The 18,408-nt window shown below is 39.6% G+C and overlaps 1 protein-coding gene across 10 annotated transcripts in view; it reads left to right on the top strand.

Annotated features, from left to right (window-relative positions):
• The first annotated feature begins 322 nt into the window (after nt 1–322).
• Nucleotides 323–18,408, top strand: part of SYTL4 (synaptotagmin like 4) — a 121,942-nt gene continuing 103,856 nt past the window's right edge. For 8 of the 10 annotated variants that reach the window (XM_045817525.1, XM_045817524.1, XM_045817532.1 and 5 more), the window contains exon 1: nt 323–442. The gene's annotated coding sequence lies outside the window, so the exon portion shown is untranslated. Of the gene's footprint in view, nt 443–11,937; nt 12,022–18,408 lie in introns of all 10 variants that reach the window. The other 2 variants (XM_045817526.1, XM_045817527.1) reach the window with 1 other exon arrangement.

Raw genomic sequence — 18,408 nt, forward strand, 5'->3', positions numbered from 1 at the left:
GTCTTCATCTTCCTAAAAGTATACGACGGTTTGACAGCTTTTGGCCCAGTTGAGTGGCACAGACCACTCAATTTATCATCTGAGAGAGTGACCTCAGATGAGGGTGCAAGCAGGGTCAGGTCTAGTCTTAGACCACTAACCTTAGTCCTGAAGCTCCCTTCCCTAACCCGGAAAGGCACCTCTGCAGCGCTTTAGGCTTCACCTCCCACAGCTTCCCTTGGGGTGGTGTGGTTTCCTACCAAAGAGCCTAGAGCTATGTGCGGCCCCTTTAAGAGTCCAGCTCCTCCCTACTCCTGGGAAAGTTGTAACTTTTTCCGCCTCTCGGAAGGGTGAGAAGGGCCAGCGGCCTGAGCGAAGTTGCAGTGTTCCTGAGCCCTACACCGTGTACTGAAACCTATACTGGGACTTCTCGCCCTCTTGCGGCACCTGTTGCAGGTGACAGGTAGGTCTGTAGCCAGAGGCCGCCCCTTTGCCCCAGGTCTGGGGCTCCCCCTGGGTCCCCAGCCCCTTTCCGTTGTGCCCCCACTCCCATCTCAGGAACCCGCGCCCTTCCCTACCTCTTCACTCTCCCAGTCTTTCCTGTCTCCTTTCCCCTAGCTTCCTCTCCCAACTGCAGCCCCCACATTTCACTCCCTTGTCTGCTTGGGGCAGCCCCTCCTAGCCAGTTGGCTTTCCCCTGGACCCACCCATTGCTAAACGCAGGCTGTGCTCCTCTGTGTCCCCTGTCTCGAGTTGCGCACAGTGGCTGGCTTTTACCGTCTGCCGGATCTGGGACTAGGTGGGTTCAAGTTCCTAGCGGGAACTGTGCCCTTGGAGGAGTCGAGTCACCTTTTTCGTCTCCAGCCATCGTGAGTGGTCTCCGCCCAGGTGGTGTTGTCTTCCCTAGCCTCCACCAGCCAGTCAGAGGTAAAGGCTGCTTCCTGGCTGGACGGCCCCACTCCTGCCTTAGTGGGCTCCCGCAGCACTTGGAGCTGGGGACGGGGCTGTGTGCTCCAGAGCTGAACTGCTTTTTGTTGCCACCCTTCAAGCAGGCTTCAGGGATTTGCTGCTGGAGGGGAGTCTCCAGAGCCCTCAGAAAGAGCAAAGAACCCTTCAGTCTCAGGTTGTGATGGTTTATAAAGGGCTAGATGAATGCCTCCAGCCCTTAAGAGAGAACAAAATGGTTGGTTGTTGTAGTGAAATCATTTAATTAGAATTCTGGTGACGTGAACAAGTGATCTGTTTCTCATTAACTAACCTTTTCTTCCCCCAGTACCCTGCTTCTTCAGAACCAGAGGACCTAGCTTCCCAGAGTACAGCTTTTGGCAGGGTTGGCCGTATACCTTGAACATTTGTGGCAGAAATTAGTCTTCAGTACTTCTGGACCTCCTATTTTAGCTGGCTTGTTTCCTTTTTTGCTTTCAGGTTCCCATCTCCACCCCTCATAAATCTATTAATACTAAGGTATTAATGACCTAATGTGTTTACCCTTTGGTTTGTGGAGAGAACAATGTCTGATGCAAAGAGTTGAGGCCCTGAGGAACTTTTTGTTTTTGTCACAGTTAGTTGTTATTGTTGTTGTTGTTTGTTTGCTAGCTTATGCTTCAGTACCTGCTGGAAATCCTAGAAGGAAAAGACCACCAACTTGGCTTGTGAGACTTTTCCTTGCGTGGCGGGGGGGATAAACATTTCTGATAACACAGATTTAGGAGACACACTGTATAGGTCCCAACAGTGAAATGGAGTTTGGAGGCCTGTTTAAGGATAATTGGTCTGTGAGTGTGTGTAGTATTCTGGATGAACCTCTCTGAGTTTTTCACCTTAAAGGCTGCTATTAATAATGGTTGTTAGAATACACTGAGCCAGGTGCTGTGATGAGTTCTTGACATAATTGTCTCATATAATCCTCATGATAACTCTATGCAGTACACACTACAATTATAACTGTGTTGTGATGAAAAGGAGACGCAAAGGTTAAATGCCTTTCCCCAAATCACCCAACACATGAGGGGCAGAGCTGGGTCATCTGACTGCATAGCTGTGTTCCTATCCCTTGTCACACCACCTCTGCTGTATTAGATGTTAGTAAAACTAAATAGTTCACAAGTGAGAACTAAGTGATTAAAAATGTCTCTTCTAAGCTAAGGCATTTATAAGTTTTGGTCCTTGACTACACCCTGCATGTCCTGTGGAGACTTTGGACCACTCACCTAACTGGTATTTTGCCCATTTCACCATCTCGCTTCCAATAGGGATCCAATCACCACACTGCTACTATAAGTACACACCCCTGGGTGTACCCAGCTCAATGAAACCTCCAAGGCTTCTTAGCTCAATAGTAATTGTCCTGAAGTTAGGAATGGATAACTCTGGATTCTAGGGATGTATGCCTGACCCAACTTCTTCCTTTCCTGCTGGCTAGGGAAGAAATGAGGATGTAGTACATGAAAAGGATTTCCCAGCAGTCAGGCTGGAGAGCCTCAGGGGGAATGTTTGCTTGTTTTGTGGTAGAATGGTTGGAGTGCCTTAGGCATGGATAGTCCAGGAGAAAATGTCCTCCCCGATCTCATCGCTGAGCCTTTGCCCAAACTCCTCTCTCTCTCCCCGCCACACCTCTTTTTCCCGAAAAGATAACTTGCCACCCATACCACTCCCCTGCCATTAATTCCTATTCATCTCTCAAGATTTAGCTCTAAAGTCACCTCCTTTGGGACAGCCTTTCTGAATATAAAATTCCTTCCCCTTAGCAGAATTACCAGTTATTCTGTATCCTAAAGCATTTTGTTTACACCTCAGGAAAGTGTTTAACAACTCTCTTAGTTGTTTTTTCACCTGGAAGAATGTAACATCTTTAATGTTGAGGTCTGAATCTTTGCTCTCTTTGTTTTAAGCACAAGGATTTAACAAATATTTGTGCTAGAAACTGGGGGTACCATGTCTTCAAGAGCCTGGGGTTCAGTGATGGTAGGATTAAAGTACAAAAGACACACTTCTGAGGCACTTGAAATCTGACAGCTAGGAGTTTCTACTTCAATGTCACCTCATTGAGGCCTTCTGTAACCATCCTGTTTAAACTTGCAACCCTTCCCTGAACATTCTGTGTGCCCCTTCCCTACCTTATTATTCTAATGTAACGTGGTGTATATTTTACCCATTTTTTTTCTTATTGTCTGTCTCTCTCCCCTCTCCATAATGTAAGTTCCATGTGAGTAGGGTTTTCTGTATGTTTTATTGACCAATGAACCCCAGCATCCATCACAGGGCCTGAGATATAGGTGCTTACTAATATTTGCTAAATGAATTAATGAATGACATTATTGTTCTAGGAACTGGCACTCTTTTGTGGTCTCCTGGAACTGAACTAAGTGACCTCTGCCTATTGGCCTAGCTGTAAGGCTGCCATGGGCCCAGTTATCATTGTTTTCCTCCTGCTGTGTTTTGCTTTGACCTTGCATTCCTGATGACAACTTTGACCTAGTTGGAAGTACTTCCTCTTTCTTTTTAAGGCATGATGCTCTGAATGGAAACTTTTGAAGTTTAAAGTAGAAATATAAAGACACTATGTTTCTGGTGGGTATGAAGGGAGGTTGCACTGAGAGGAAGCAGTGTGGATTGTCAGATATCTTGAGATGTCTTAGGCATTTGGTGAGCTCACTAGGAAGCTGGAGAAAGGTACTGTGCAATAGGGAAGTTAACAGCTCAAAAGAAGAAAACATGCCACAAATTAAGCTGCTGGACTCAACTCACCCTTAGCCTTTTAGGCATGAGGTAGTTACCAGATTACGGACTTTATGGAACAGCCATTGCTGAGTGCTACCTGTATTTGCCTAGTTTTATATCAGGAGAGTTATACTGTGAGTAAACCACATGTAACATAAAAGAAAAAAAGTACCATTCTGTTTAAATGTGGTTTGAAATATTCAGAAAGAAAAAAGAGCTAGAATCCCTTAAAAAAACTGGCTTGGAAGGAATTGGGCTCTTGATATGATGGTAAATATGTGATTCTTCACCATTTGATATGTACTGAGTTCTTTGAAACTCAAGTTTGTACAGACAACTTCTGCTTAGTCCCCTATTCTACTAAATTTTTCTCCCCAACCTCTGAACATTGGAGTGACACAGTGCTCAGTCCATGGTCTTTCTGCAATCCCACATCTTCCTAGAAGCACTTATCCAGCCTCATGTCTTTAAATACCATGTATCAATACACTCATCACTTGAAAATTTATGTCTCTTACCTAAGCCTTCTAAGCTACAGCCTCATATATACAATGGCCTATTCAATATCTCTACTTGGATGTTAAATAGACATTTCAAAGGTAACGTGGCCAAACAGAATTCCTGATTCCTCTCACATCCTGAGCCCCTTCCCTTAGCTTCTACTTTCTCAGCAAAATAGCACCAGCATAGATGCAGTTGCTGAAGAACTAGAGTCACCCTTGAGTCCTGTGTTTCTCTCAACCACTAATATCCAATTCAAAAGCAAGTCCTGTTGACCTGAGTTTCTAAGTGTGTCAAATGTTCTGCCACATGTATCCATCTCATGTGCCTATCACCCTAGTCTGAGCCACCACAAGGCTGAAATAAATATCTTTGAGCATTGTTCAATGATAACACAGACATAAGATGCACACATACAAATATTTATGTGGGATAGCTTCCTATTAGAAGAATTGTTATGTCAAAGGATATGTATTTTAAAAATGAGAGTACTCACTGTTGAAGTGACATCTAAGAAGCTTTATACTGTCACCATTGAGATTGCCTTTCCTTATGTCCTTCCTGAGGATGGAATTTTTAAAAAATTGCTAATCTGATATGTGAAAAATAGTATCTAACTGATTTAACTTGCATTTCTCTGATTACTGGTGAGGCTGAGTATTTTTTCGTATATGTTAGCTATTTGTATTTTTCCAAAGACTTGCTCCTTAATATCCTTTGCACATTTTTATTTTGGATTATTTTGCACATTTTTACAAGGTCTGTCCAGAAAAATTCCAGCCATTGTTAACATATGAAAACAGTTTGTGCAACATTGATATAACCTGGCAGCCAAGGAGAGTGGACTGTAATGTACATGTGTGAACAATGATGACTTCACTATACTAGGCAGTGGGGGTGGTAGACTCTGTTGAGTGAGCATGTGCACTGTGTGGCCATCACATTCAAAATGACTGAGCAAGTAGGGCAACAAATCTGTATCAAATGTTGCATTAAGCTTGAACATCCTCCATGGAAACTATTCAGATGATTAAGAAGGTCACAGCTACAGGAAACAGGTGATTGTCAGCTTCATCACGACAACGTGCCTGCTCATGCATCATGTCTCCTGCAGAGTTTTTTGGTGAAACATCAAATCGCCCAGGTGACTCAGCACCCCCTACAGCTCAGATTTGGCACCTTGAGACTTCTGGCTTTTTCCAAAACTAAAATCACCTTTAAAAGGGAAGAGATTTTAGACCATCAGTGAGACTCAGGGAAATATGACAGGGCAGCTGATGGCAACTGGGAGGACTGTGTGAGGTCCCAAGGTGCCTACTTTGAAGGGGACTGAGGCATCATTGTCCTTTGCACAATATTATTGTATCTTGTATCTTCTTCAATAAATATTTCCATTTGTCATAGTACATGTCTGGATTCTTTCTAGGCAGACCTTGTATGTTTATTTGCAAGAACACTATATTTATTAGGGATACTTACCCATTTCCTGTTATATAGTGCAATTTTTTCTGTAGTTTGTCATATGTCATAACTTTGTTCATGATGAGTATCTCTCTTGTAACTAGGTAAAACACTATAAAACATTTAAAAGCATGTTCGTTAGATTTGTCAATTAAGAGGTCAATGGCATTGATGCAGCAGTAGGAGAAAAGGCAGATTGTAAAAAGTTGGGGAGTCAGCACAGAGGACTGATAAGGATTCTGGTGTACACTTTGAAGGGTCTTGGCTGTGTTGGGAAGGAGAAGGTGTTTCTTATAGACTGTCAATAACATGTTGCTAATTAATTTTGTTTTGTTTTAAATATAGGACAGATGTAAGTCCATTTATGTGTAGATGGCCCAGAGCTTGATGATATAAGTTGTTGAGAAAACCAGAGGATGGGGGCTGCAGAGTGAAAGAGGTAAAAAACTGGCCTTAACAAAAGGGAGATGGCTCTTCCATCGAGACAGGAGGGAAAGAGAGCAGGATTGGTGAGGCTGTGGAGAGAGAAGGAGCTGTGGAAGGACAGAATTTTGAAGGAGGTACCATCTGATGAGAGTCATGAAAGGTTGGAATAGCATTTGAAAGGGATAGAAAGAGGATCCCTTTAGAGGGATATCATCCAGATTGCCACACTGTAGTGAGCTGAGAAAGGTATGGAGAACATGAAGGTGTCTCTGCTCTAAGTCATAAAACCCTGTATCCATTCTCTCCAGCAGTTCCTAGCCCAGATGTAGAAACAGAGTGTGGACAGTCTAGTTTGGGGGATTTTTCTGTGTGGCTGTGACAGAAATACAAGAAGGCAAGAGATTGGACACTGCTGGTAGAATAGTTGAAACGATGGACCACTGGGGCTTTCATATCTGTAACTATCTAAATCTACCTTGAACTCCAGTAATTCTTAAGATATAGAAAATTTCCAGGGCATCTACACTGTTTCTTATTTATTCATTTATTTATATTTATTTTTAGAGAGGGGAGAGGGAGAGAAACATTAATGTGGTTGCCTCTCTCATGCCCCCTATTGGGGACCTGGCCCACAACCCACCCATGTACTGTGACTGGGAATCGAACTGGCAATCCTTTGGTTTACAGGCCAGCACTTAATCCACTGAGCCACACCAGCTAGGGCTTCTATACTGTTTTTTTATTTGTAGCTCTATCAATTCAGCTATCAGAATAGCTTTAATATTAGTGTCTTTAAATTATTGCTTGCAACTTATAAGAAAACATAGCATAGGATGATTTACTGAGGGCCTACCATGTGCTAGCTTCTAGGCTAGGTGCTTGAGATATGATGGAGAAGAAGATAGATGATACCTTTCTTTTGTGGAACATATTTCAGCAGGGGAGATATCACATAATCAATAATTTAATCACAACTGTGATAGTTCTATGAAGTTCAGTTTTTTTAGAAATCAAATTACCACATTGCTGTCTCTAAGAGGTTTTACCAATTTACTTTGCCCACAAAGCATGAGCATACCTCCTACATCTTTCTTCTTTAAAACTCAATATTGTCTTATTAAGCAATTGCTGCATAGATAGGCAAATATATCAAAAAATCTTACTGTTAGTTGGAGTGGAATTTTACTTTTTTACATCTATTGGTCATTTGATCAACCTTCTTCAAGAATTATCTATTCATGCTCTTTGTCTCTTGGATACTTACCTCTCTTTGTTTTTAGTATATCTCTCTTCCATGTTTGAAATCATTAATCACTCTTCTCTTTCTTCTCCCTTAGCTCTGGAAACACTGAAAAAGATTTCACCTAGTTTATTGGGCAATTCCCTTTTGATCTGCTTTGAACTTCTTTCTTACTTACTTTGGATAATATATGTTTTGCAGTGTATTGATTCCTTAATATTTGTGGCAAACTTTTAATGTCTATATATGTAGAACTACCTCTTTCTTTTTAAAAGTGACATAGTATTCCATTATATGTATGTACCATAATTTATTTAATCAGTTTCCTATAGGTAGATGTTTAAATTGTATTTTTTTTTTGCTGGTTCAAACATTGAGCATTCTTATGATATATATTTGTGCATCTACTTGAATATCAATTGGTAGGATAAGGTTTTCAAAATGGAATGGCTCCATCAAAAACTGGTCAGCGGGCAAAAGGTTCAGAGAGGTCAAGGAAGATAAAGACTGACTATTGTCCACTGGATTTAGAAGGCTCTTGGTGACCTTAAAGAAATTTCAAGGGAGCGAGGGGATAGAATTCTAGACTTTGGTTGGTTGAGAAATGACTGGGTGATTACTATATAAGGAAATGGAGACAGTGAATATGGACAATTCCTTAGAAAAATTTGCCTCTGAAGAGCAGAGAGGGTGGTAGTAGGGGAAGGGTTGATGACCCAGACACCAGCCCGCAGTGTCCACAGGGTCATGGATGAGACATGAGAGATTCACACGGACTACCGAGTCCTATGTGGAGGAAAAGGGACGGCTTGGCTACCCTCTCAAGGGGAGGGTTCCTTGGAGCAGCCTGGCCACTCTCTCAAAGGAGAACACCCCAATCCTTCCCTTCACAGGGTTTTTATTGGGTTTCAATTTGCACAGGAATACAGGTAAAGTTCATCAATCACTGTCAGGCAGTAAGGATCAAACAACAGATAATGTTCAAAGAACTAAAAAGGGCTCCCACTGAGTTGGGGTCTTATCACCTAAAAAACTACAGAACTTGAGGAGCTAAATTCATTTCCTCCCCGGGCCTTCATAATCTAATTAAGAGCATCCTCAGCAAGCAGATTTCACAGGAATTTACATATTCCTTTTTCAGGTCTGATCATCGGGGAAGTCTGCAGTCCCCAGTGTGGATTGCACCACCCCTTGTTATTGTCACAGGCTTGAATTGGGCAGAGGAGACAAAGGCAGGCAGGAGATTTGGATGTCTCACAGGCAGAATGAGGACTCAGGCTTTGTCAAAGACGAGGGGCGAGGGTTGATCACCCCCTTTTTTTTTTAGATTTTATTTATTTATTTTTAGAGAGGGAAGAGAAGGTGGGGGGGGAGAGAGAGAGAGAGAGAGAGATCAATGTGTGGTGGCTGGGGGTTATGGCCTGCAACCCAGGAATGTACCCTGGCTGGGAATCGAACCTGGGACACTTTGGTTCCCAGCCCGCACTCAATCCACTGAGCTATGCCAGCCAGGGATCGCTCCTTTTTTCCATAGCCCCCCAAGTCCTTCCCTGGGACCTCCATGTGATCATGCCTGTTCTAGGTGATTTCTCCCTTGCGGAATCTTACCCATCATTGGCTAACTGATCAAGCATTGGGGGCCAGGCAAGGAGCGGAAGCAGCGCTCCTGCCAGGGAATTAAGCTTATCTCCTTAGTGTCTCCTGTTCTGGAGGTCTCTCACTTAGTCTTAGCCATGGGGTGTGGGGTGGGGGGGCAGTTACAGCTTCCTGAGACCAGGCAGGGTGGACGCCAACAGGTTGAGATTCAGGAAAGTGTTTTTTTTTCTTTTTTAATTTTAAGGGGAGTTAGATGTCTTTAAATGCTGATGGGAAGGAAGGGATAATTGATAGAGCAAAGTTCTTACAGGGCAGAGTCCTTATACCAGTTAGGAAAAGATCCTGAATGAGGTGGAGGGATTACTCTTAAACAAGAGGAAGGACTTTAGTGTAGGGAAGAACAAAAAGTGAACAGATATAGATGTAAATAGGTTTATAGATTTGACGGTAGGAACTTACCTGAGGGCATTTTTATTTCTCTGTTATATAAGAGGAAAGGTCTTCCTCCTAGAGCAGTGATTAAGGTCAGAAAAGGTTTGGGTTGGAGATTTGAGGTATTTAAAGAAGGTTTGAAAGAGTTATCAGTTATCTTGGTGACCAGGAGAGCAAATTAGGACCAGGGAAGCATACTTGGAGTGTCAAGTAGTGCAGAGGTAAGTTTAGTGACTAACAATTTATGTTGATACTAATCCAGTAGATTGTGATTGTTATTTTCTCCAGTAGAACTCAGGAATCCTAGTCATAAAAGCACAACACTTGGACTCTTTTAGGGTTATGTTTTTATTTGCAATAAAATATAGGTTACTAAGGATATTGACAAGAGTGTAGTCAAACAATAGAATCCAAACTGTCTAGGTGGGTAAGTAAATACATGAAGGAGCTGACAGGGTGGAAGTAGAAGGATCTATGGAAAAATCAACCCTCACCCATTAGGTCTGAGAACCGGTGTGAACAGGTTGGAAGGATAGGGGATTATAACTGGAGTGGAGTCTTTGGATTAATGATACCAAAAGAGAAGTTGTGGGTGATAAAATTTGGGGTATGGCTGAATATGATATGTGGTATTTTTATATCAATTTATTCATTAAATATTTATTGCATGTACACTATGTGGCAGACAGGGCTTTTGGCCCTGAAGATATAGAGATGTATAAAACAAAGTCCCTTCTCTTATACTGCTTACTATCTAGTGGGGGATATTATTCTTTTTTATAAAATAAAAGGGCATGTTCATTGATATGCTGATTACTGAGTGTGTAGTTCTGTTTACAATTAATAACACCAAGGTAAAATATTTACATATATGGGGCTAGGAATGTCTATCATTTTGAGCACCTTACTTTATTGTAAGTTATATTACCTGAATTATGAAAATTCCTATCCCCTCCCCTCTTAGAACTTTTTAAGGTACTTTCATATGCTGTGTCAGAATTGAAGAGAACACAAATATATACACATGTACTTTAGAATTTTAGCAGTTTTAATACTTTAGTATTTTTCTCAAATAGGTGCTTTTTGTTTACTTTTATTGCATTTTCCATTACCATTTATGTTCCTCTTGTATCTTCTTCCACCTCCACTCACTCCCTCTCCCCTGCAATCACCACACTGTTGTCCATGTCCATGAGTCCTTTTTATTTTTGGCTTGATTCCTTCACTCACTAACTGCCCCCTGCCACAGACCTGTCAGCCCTACTCTCTATGAGTCTGTCCCCATTTTCCTTGTTATTTCAGTTTGTTCATAAATTCCACATAGGAGTGAAATCATATGGTATTTGTCTTTCTCTGACTGGTTTATTTCACTTAGCATAATGACCTTTGGGTCCATCCATGCTGTCATATATACCATGATCAATTGGGATTTATTTCAGGGATGCAAAGTTGGTACAATATTTGCAACTCAATAGCTGTGATATACCACATAAACAAAATGAAAGATAAAACCATGTGATTATATCAATAGATGCAGGAAAAGTATTTGATAAAATCCAGCACCCATTTATGATAAAGATTCTCAGCAAAGTGGGAATATAAGGAACATACATAAATACAATAAAAGCCATGTATGACAAACTCACTGCTAGCATCATACTCAATGGGCAAAAACTGCAAGTGTTCCCCTTAAGATCTGGAACAAGACAGGGATGTCTGCTGTCACCTTTCTTATTCAACATAGTACTAGAAGTCCTAGCCATACTACTTGTTAAATGTTAGGATATTTGTTCTAGCTATAGACCAGATGTTGACAGTGCATGTACTAATCTTGTTCTAGGAATTTGGTGTAATGTATAAAAGTAATTATGGTTAAGCAGACAGTTTAGGAGGGAAAGAGAACTTACAGCCTGTTAATATTTTATCTTTATTTTATATTCTCCAATATATATCAAGTATTTGTATGTATGTGTGTGTATATGTGTGTGTGTGTGTGTGTGTGTGTGTATATATATATATGATGTATATATTTACTAATACTCCATTTAAAGGAAATTAGCATTTATTTTATGTCTTATTGGCCTTAAGTAACACCTTAAAATCATCTGCCACATATACTGTTCAATTTAAGTTCAACTACAGGTTCATTGTGTTTAAGGTTTCTGTGGCCATAGCTATATTACAGCATGCTTAAAATGAAAAAAAAATGTATATCACAGTTATGTGTGAATGAGGGTTGGATTAGTCATGAACCATTATGATTTCTCATTTAAGGAGACTGTCTGATTGATTTTTAGGTGACGTGGCTTGCAAGAAAGTATTAGATGGTAGTTCAGTTTAGAAATCTCCTCCATCTGTGAACCTGGCAGGAGAATAGGGTCTTCTCTGTGGCAGTGCTGGTTTATCAAAGCTTGTTGACCAAGGAAAGATAATGATGTTTCACAATAATGAGGCTTATCATTGAAAAATGACAGTTTGTCAGGTCTCACCAGACTTTAAAAAATGTTTTATGCACATAAATGGCCTGGATTTTAAAATGTTCTGTTATTTTAGTTAGAATTTTTTTTTTTTATCTTTTTAAGCTTTGGTGCTGTTTAGGAAAAGAACTTTGGCAGAGAAGAGGATACACTTTCCATCCTTCACCCCACCAACTTCATGGGGATCTTGTGAGTTCACATGGCTCATGTGAGAGGAAGCTTCAAGGGTAGATCTTGCAAGCTGGAATGCCAAATGGGATTCATCATAATATATGCATTTTTCCTGCTAAGGGGGATGTTTACACATATAGTCCTATTTTTATGATCTTTTCTACTTCTGTGTACTACGTTTATGTGGATCTGTGTTCTAATATTGCTGAGGTTGGCTTAAGATCCCTGGAGACGCTGAGGAGCAGGGGGAAAAGTGTGAAATAATAAAAATAAGGCCACATTTCCATGTATCCAAGTAACCACTCTATGAAAGAAATATATGATCATGTATGTTCTATGACTTATTCCTTCACCTTCTTTCAAATAGTCCCCAAATCCCTCCTCTGCTCTCACAGCTTTCAGTCTATTCCATGATTCCATGCCTCTGGTACTATTTTGCTCACTAGTTTATTTTCTTCATTAGATCCCTCTTATAAGTGACATCATATGGTATTTGTCTTTCAACAACTGGCTTACTTCACTTAGCATAATGTTCTCCAGTTCCATCCATGCTGTTGCAAAGGGTAGGAGCTCCTTTCTTTCTGCTGCATAGTATTCCATTGTTACATGAGATATCTGCAATTTACAGCCTATGTTTTGCTCTAGGAATTTCATGGTGTCACGACTCATATTTAAGTCTCTTATCCATTTTGAGTTTATTGTGGTGGGTGATGTAGGTTGGAGGTCTAGTTTCATTTTTTGCATGTACCAGTACACTTCTCCCAACACATTTATTGAACAGACTATTTTTACTCCATTGTATGCTTGTGGCCCCTTTGTCAAATATTAATTGACTATTGAGACATGGGCCTATTTCCGAGCTCTCTATTTGGTCCCATTGATCTGTGTCTGTTCTTTGCAGTACCAGAATGTTTTGTTTAGAGTGACCTTGTAGGATAGTTTGACATCACATTTTGTGATCCCACCAACTTTATTCTTCTTTCCAAGAATGCAGAGGCTATTTTGGGACATGTTTGGTTTCATATACATTTCTGGAATATTTGTTCTAGATATCTGAAATATACCATTGGTATTTACATAGGAATTGCTTTGAATCTATAGGTGGCTTTGAGTAGGATGGATATTTTATTTTTTTCTTCTTATTTAAAAAAATTGTTATTGTTGTTCAATTACAATTGTCCCCACTTTTCCCCCATTACAACAACACTGCCCTACCCACTCCCCACCTTACACAATCAATCCTCCCCCACAATCTCTTTGTCTATGGATTCTTTGAACATGTTCCTTGACTTGACCCTTCCCCTTCTTTTGCCCATTACTCCCCTCCCCCATCCCCTCTGTCAGTGTGTCATTTCCTTGTCTCTGGTTCTATTTCCTCTCTTGTTTGTTTTATTGATTAGGTGACACTAATTGGTGAGACTTTATGGTATGTGTCTATCACTGCCTGGCTTATTTCACTTAGCATAATGGTCACCAGTTCCATCAAAGCTATCAGGAAGGGTAGGAGTTCCTTCTTTCTGTATAGTATTCCATTTTGTAAACGTACCACAGTTTTTTGATCCACTCATTTATTAATGGGCACTTAGGCTGCTTCCAGCACTTGGTTATTTTAAATTGTGCTGCTATGAACATTGGGGTGCATAAGTTCTTTTGCATTGGGTTCTCAGGATTCTTGGGGTATAATACCAGCCGTAGAATTCCCAGGTCAAAAGGCCATTCCAGTTTTAGTTTTCTGAGGAAATTCCATACTGTTTTCCATAGTGGCTGCACCAGTATGCATTCCTGCCAACAGTGCACTAGGGTTCCCTTTTCTTCACATCCTTGCCAGCACTTGTTATTTGTTGACTTGTTTACAATGGCCATTCTGACCAGTGTGAAGTAGTAACTCATTGTGTTTTTTTCATTAAATAATTTTAAATTTTATTGTTCAAGTACAGTTTTCTGCCTTTTCCTCCCACCTTTCCCCCTGACCCCAGCCATCCCATCTCCCTCCTCTGATTCTACCTTTCCTTGGTTCTGTCCATGTGTCCTTTATAGTTGTTTCTCAAAATCCTTCACCTTCCCCCCGCCCCTTGCCACTATCCCCTCCCAACTTTTGTCTGGTTACTGTCAGTTTTTTCTTAATTTCAATGACTCTGGTTATATTTTGCTTGCTTGTTTGTCTTGTTAATTAGGTTCCAGTTAAAGGTGAGATCATATGGTATTCATCGTTCACCACTGGCTTATTTCACTTAGCATAATGCTCTCCAGTTCTATCCACTCTGTTGCAAAGGGTAGCAGCTACTTATTTCTGCTGTGCAATATTCCATTGTTTAAATGCACCATGATTTTTTAATCCATTCATTTACTGATGAACACTTACATTGCTTCCAGCACTAGGCTATTGTAAATTGTGCTGCTGTGAATATTGGGGTGCATAGGTTTTATTGGATTGGTGTTTCAGGGTTCTTAGGATATAATCCTAGCAGTGGAATTGCCAGGTCAAAGGCAATTACATTTTTAGTTTTCTGAGGAAATTCCATACTGTTCCATAGTGGTTGCACCAGTCTGCAATCCCACCAACAGTGCACTAGGGTCCCCTTTTCTCCACAACGTCTCCAACACTTGTTGTTTGTTGCTTTATTTATGATGGCCATTTTCACTGGTGTGAAGTGGTATCTCATTGTGGTCTTAATTTACATCTCTCTGATGGCTAGTGATGCTGAGCATCCTTTCATATCCCTATGGGACCTCTGTATGTCCTTTTTGAAGAAGTGTCTGTTCAGATCCATTTCCCATTTTCTAATTGGGTTGTTTGTCTTCTAGGAGTAGAGTCCTGTGAGTTCTTTGCATATTTTGGAGATCGAACCCTTATCCGAGACATCATTGGGAAATGTATTTTCCCATATGATTGGTTCCCTTTTCATTTTGCTGATGTTTTCTTTAGCCATGCAGAAGCTTTTTAAAATGATGTAGTCGCATTTGTTGATTCTTTCCTTTATTTCCCTTGCTCTATTGATGACATATTGGTGAAAATATTGCATGTGGGATATCTGAAATTATCCTGCCTATGTTTTCCTCTAGGACTTTTATGTTGTCATGACATATGTAAGTCTTTTTTTTTTTTTGTTTTGTTTTGAGTTTCTTTTTGTGTGTGTTGGAATTTGGTCACTGAGTTTCACTTTTTTCCATGTAGCTGTCCAGTTCTCCCAACACCATTTGTTGAGGAGGCCATTTTTACTCCATTTTATGCTTCTTCCCACTTTGTCAAGTATTAATTGACCATAAAGCCTTGAGTTTATTTCTGGGCTCTGTATCCTCTTCCATTGGTCCATGTGTCTATTCTTATGCCAGTACCATATGGTTTTGATTACAGTGGCCTTGTAATATAGTTTTATGTTAGGTATTGTGATACCTGCTACTTTGTTCTTCTTTCTAAAAATTGCTGTGGCTATTTGGCGTCATTTATGGTTCCATGTACATTTTTGAAATGTTTGTTCTATACCTGTGAAATGTGTGATTGATACTTCAATAGGGATTGCATTGAATCTATAAATTGCTTTGGGTAGTGTGGACATTTTAATTTCTTTCCTCAGTGTTGTGTAGTTTTCTGAGTATAGGTCTTTTACTTCCTTGGTTAGGTTTATTCCTAGGTACTTTATTTTTCTTCTTACTATATCAAATGGGATTATTTTTCCTGATTTCTGTTTCTGATATTTCATTGTTGATGTACAAAAATGCCTTTCATTTCTGAATATTGACTTTGTATCCCACTGTTATGCCAAATTCACTTATTAGTTGAGTAGTTTTTCGTGGAGTCTATAGGATTTTCTATGAATACTATTATGTCACCTTCAAAAAATGATGTTTTGCTTCCTCCTTTCAAATTTGGATTCCTTTTATTTCTTTTTCTTGTTTGATTGCTTTGGCTAGGATTTCCAATACTGTGTTGAATAGAAGTGGTGAAAGTGGACATCTTTGTCTTGTTCCTGATCTTAGTGGGAAAGCTCTAAGTTTTTACCCATTATGTATGATGTTGGTTGTAGGTCTCTCATATATGGTCTTTGTTATGCTGAGGAATGCTTGCTCTATTCCCACTTTGCTGAGTGTTTTTATCATAAATGGGTGCTTTACATTATCAAATGCTTTTTTTTGCATCTATTGATATGATCATGTGGTTTTTGTCTTTCATTTTGTTTATGTGGTGTATTATGTTAATTGATTTGTGAATATTGTACCATCCTTGCATCCCTGGGATGAATCCCACTTGATCATGGTGTGTGATCTTTTTAACATACTGCTGGATGTGGTTTGCCAATATTTTGTTGAGGAATTTAGAAACTATTTTCATCAGCAATATTGGCCTGCAATTTTCTTTCTTTGTTATATCTTTATCTGGTTTTAGGATTAGAATGATGCTGGCTTCATGAAAAGAGTTTGGGAGTCTTCCATCTTCTTCTATTTTTTTTTTGAATAATCTATGAAGGATAGGGGTTAGCTCATCCTTAAGTGCTTTGTAAAATTCTCCTGTGGAACTGTCTTGTTCAGGGTGTTTGTGTGCCAGGAGATTTTTGATTACTCCTTTAATTTCATCAGCTGTTATTGGTTTGTTCAGGCTTTCTGCTTCTTCTTCCTTGAGTTTTGGAAAATGATATTTTTTCATAAGTTTGTCCATTTCATCTAGGTTTTCAAACTTCTTGGGATATAGTTCTCTGTAGTAATTTTTTACAATCCTTTGTATTTCTGTGTTATAAATTGTAATCTCTCCTCTTTCATTTATGATTTTTAAATTTGGATCCTCTCTCTTTTTTTCTTCATGAGTCTCAAAGTTTTGTTGATTGTTTATCTTTTCAAAGAACCAGCTCCTGGATTTATTGATTCTTAGAAATGTGCTTTTAGTCTCTATGTCACTTAATTCTGTTCTGATCTTGGTTATTTCCTTCCTTCTACTTGCTCTGGGCTGTCTTTTTTGTTCTTGGAGTTCTTGGAGGCATAGGGTTAGGTTGTTTATTTGAAATATTTCTATCTTTTTTAGGTAGGCCTGCATGGCTATGAACTTCCCTCTCAGTACTGCCTTTGATGTGTCTTTTAAGTTTTGGATTGTTGTGAGTTTATCTTCATTTGTTTCCAGGAACTATTTGATTTCTTCCCTAATCCCATTCTTGTCCCATTCATTGTTTAATATCATGCTATTCAATCTCCATGAATTTGAGTGTTTTGGGGTTTTTTTCCTTGAGGTTGGTTTGTAGTTTCAGTCCCTTGTGGTCAGAGAAAATGCTTGATATGATTTCTATTTTCTTGAATTTGTTGAGGCTTGTCTTCTGTCCTATCATGTGGTCTGTCTTTGAAAATGTTTAATGTGCAATTGAAAAGAATGTGTATTTAGCTTCTTTGGGATGAAGGGCTCTATATATATCAGTTAAGTCCATATCATCTAGTGCATTGTTCAGTGTCAGAATATCTTTGTTGATATTTTGTTTGGAAGATCTGTCCATTTTTGACAGTGGGGTGTTAAAATCCTATACTATAATTGTGCTGCTGTCAATACCTTTCTTGAAGTCCACCATGGTTTTCCTTATGTTTTTGGGTGCTCCTATGTTGGGTGCATGTATATTTATAATGTTTATGTCTTCTTGATGGATTATTTCCTTGAGTATTATGAAGTATCCTTCTGTGTCTCGTTTTATGTCCTTTATTTTCAAGTCTATTTTGTCTGATATAAGTATTGCTACCATGGCTTTTTTTTTCCTGTCCATTTGCTTGGAATATTTTTTTATTTGTAAATATTCACTGTTAGTCTGTTTCACCCTGTTTTTCTGAGGTTGGTTGCCTGTAGGCAGCATATGTGCAGGTCATATATTTTGATTGGAGAATTTAATCCATTTACATTTAAGGTTATTGTTGATAGTTATTCATTGCCCTTTATCCCATTGGTACTTGTGTTCTTCTCTGTCCTACTCTTTTTCTTCTATTCTTAAAGAAGTCTCTTTAGCATATCTTGCAATGCTGGTTTGGTGGAGGTATATTTGTTTAACCTTCTTTTGTCTGGGAAGCCTGTAATTTTGCCTTCCTTTTAAATTGGGAGCCCTGCTGGGCAGAGTAGTCTCGGTTGCAGGCCTTTGCTTTTCATTATTTGGAATATTTCTTGCCATTTTCTTTTGTCTTGTAGTGTTTCCATTGAGAAGTCAGCTGCTAGCCTTATCAGGGCTCTCTTGTATTCTACTTCCTGTTTCTCCTTTGTGGCCTTTAAGATTCTCTCTTTGTCTTGGAATTTTGCCATTTTAATTATAATGTGTCTTGGGGTGGGCCTCTTTGGGTTCCTGTTGATTTGGACCATATGTGCTTCCTGAATTTGTATGACTTTTTCTCTCATCAAATTAGGGAATTTTTCCACCATTACTTTTTCAGACAGGATTTCTATTCCTT

The sequence above is a fragment of the Phyllostomus hastatus genome, unplaced genomic scaffold (genome assembly GCF_019186645.2).
Source record: "Phyllostomus hastatus isolate PE091 unplaced genomic scaffold, TTU_PhHast_1.1 phas_scaffold_28, whole genome shotgun sequence".
Taxonomy (NCBI): Eukaryota; Metazoa; Chordata; class Mammalia; order Chiroptera; family Phyllostomidae; genus Phyllostomus; species Phyllostomus hastatus.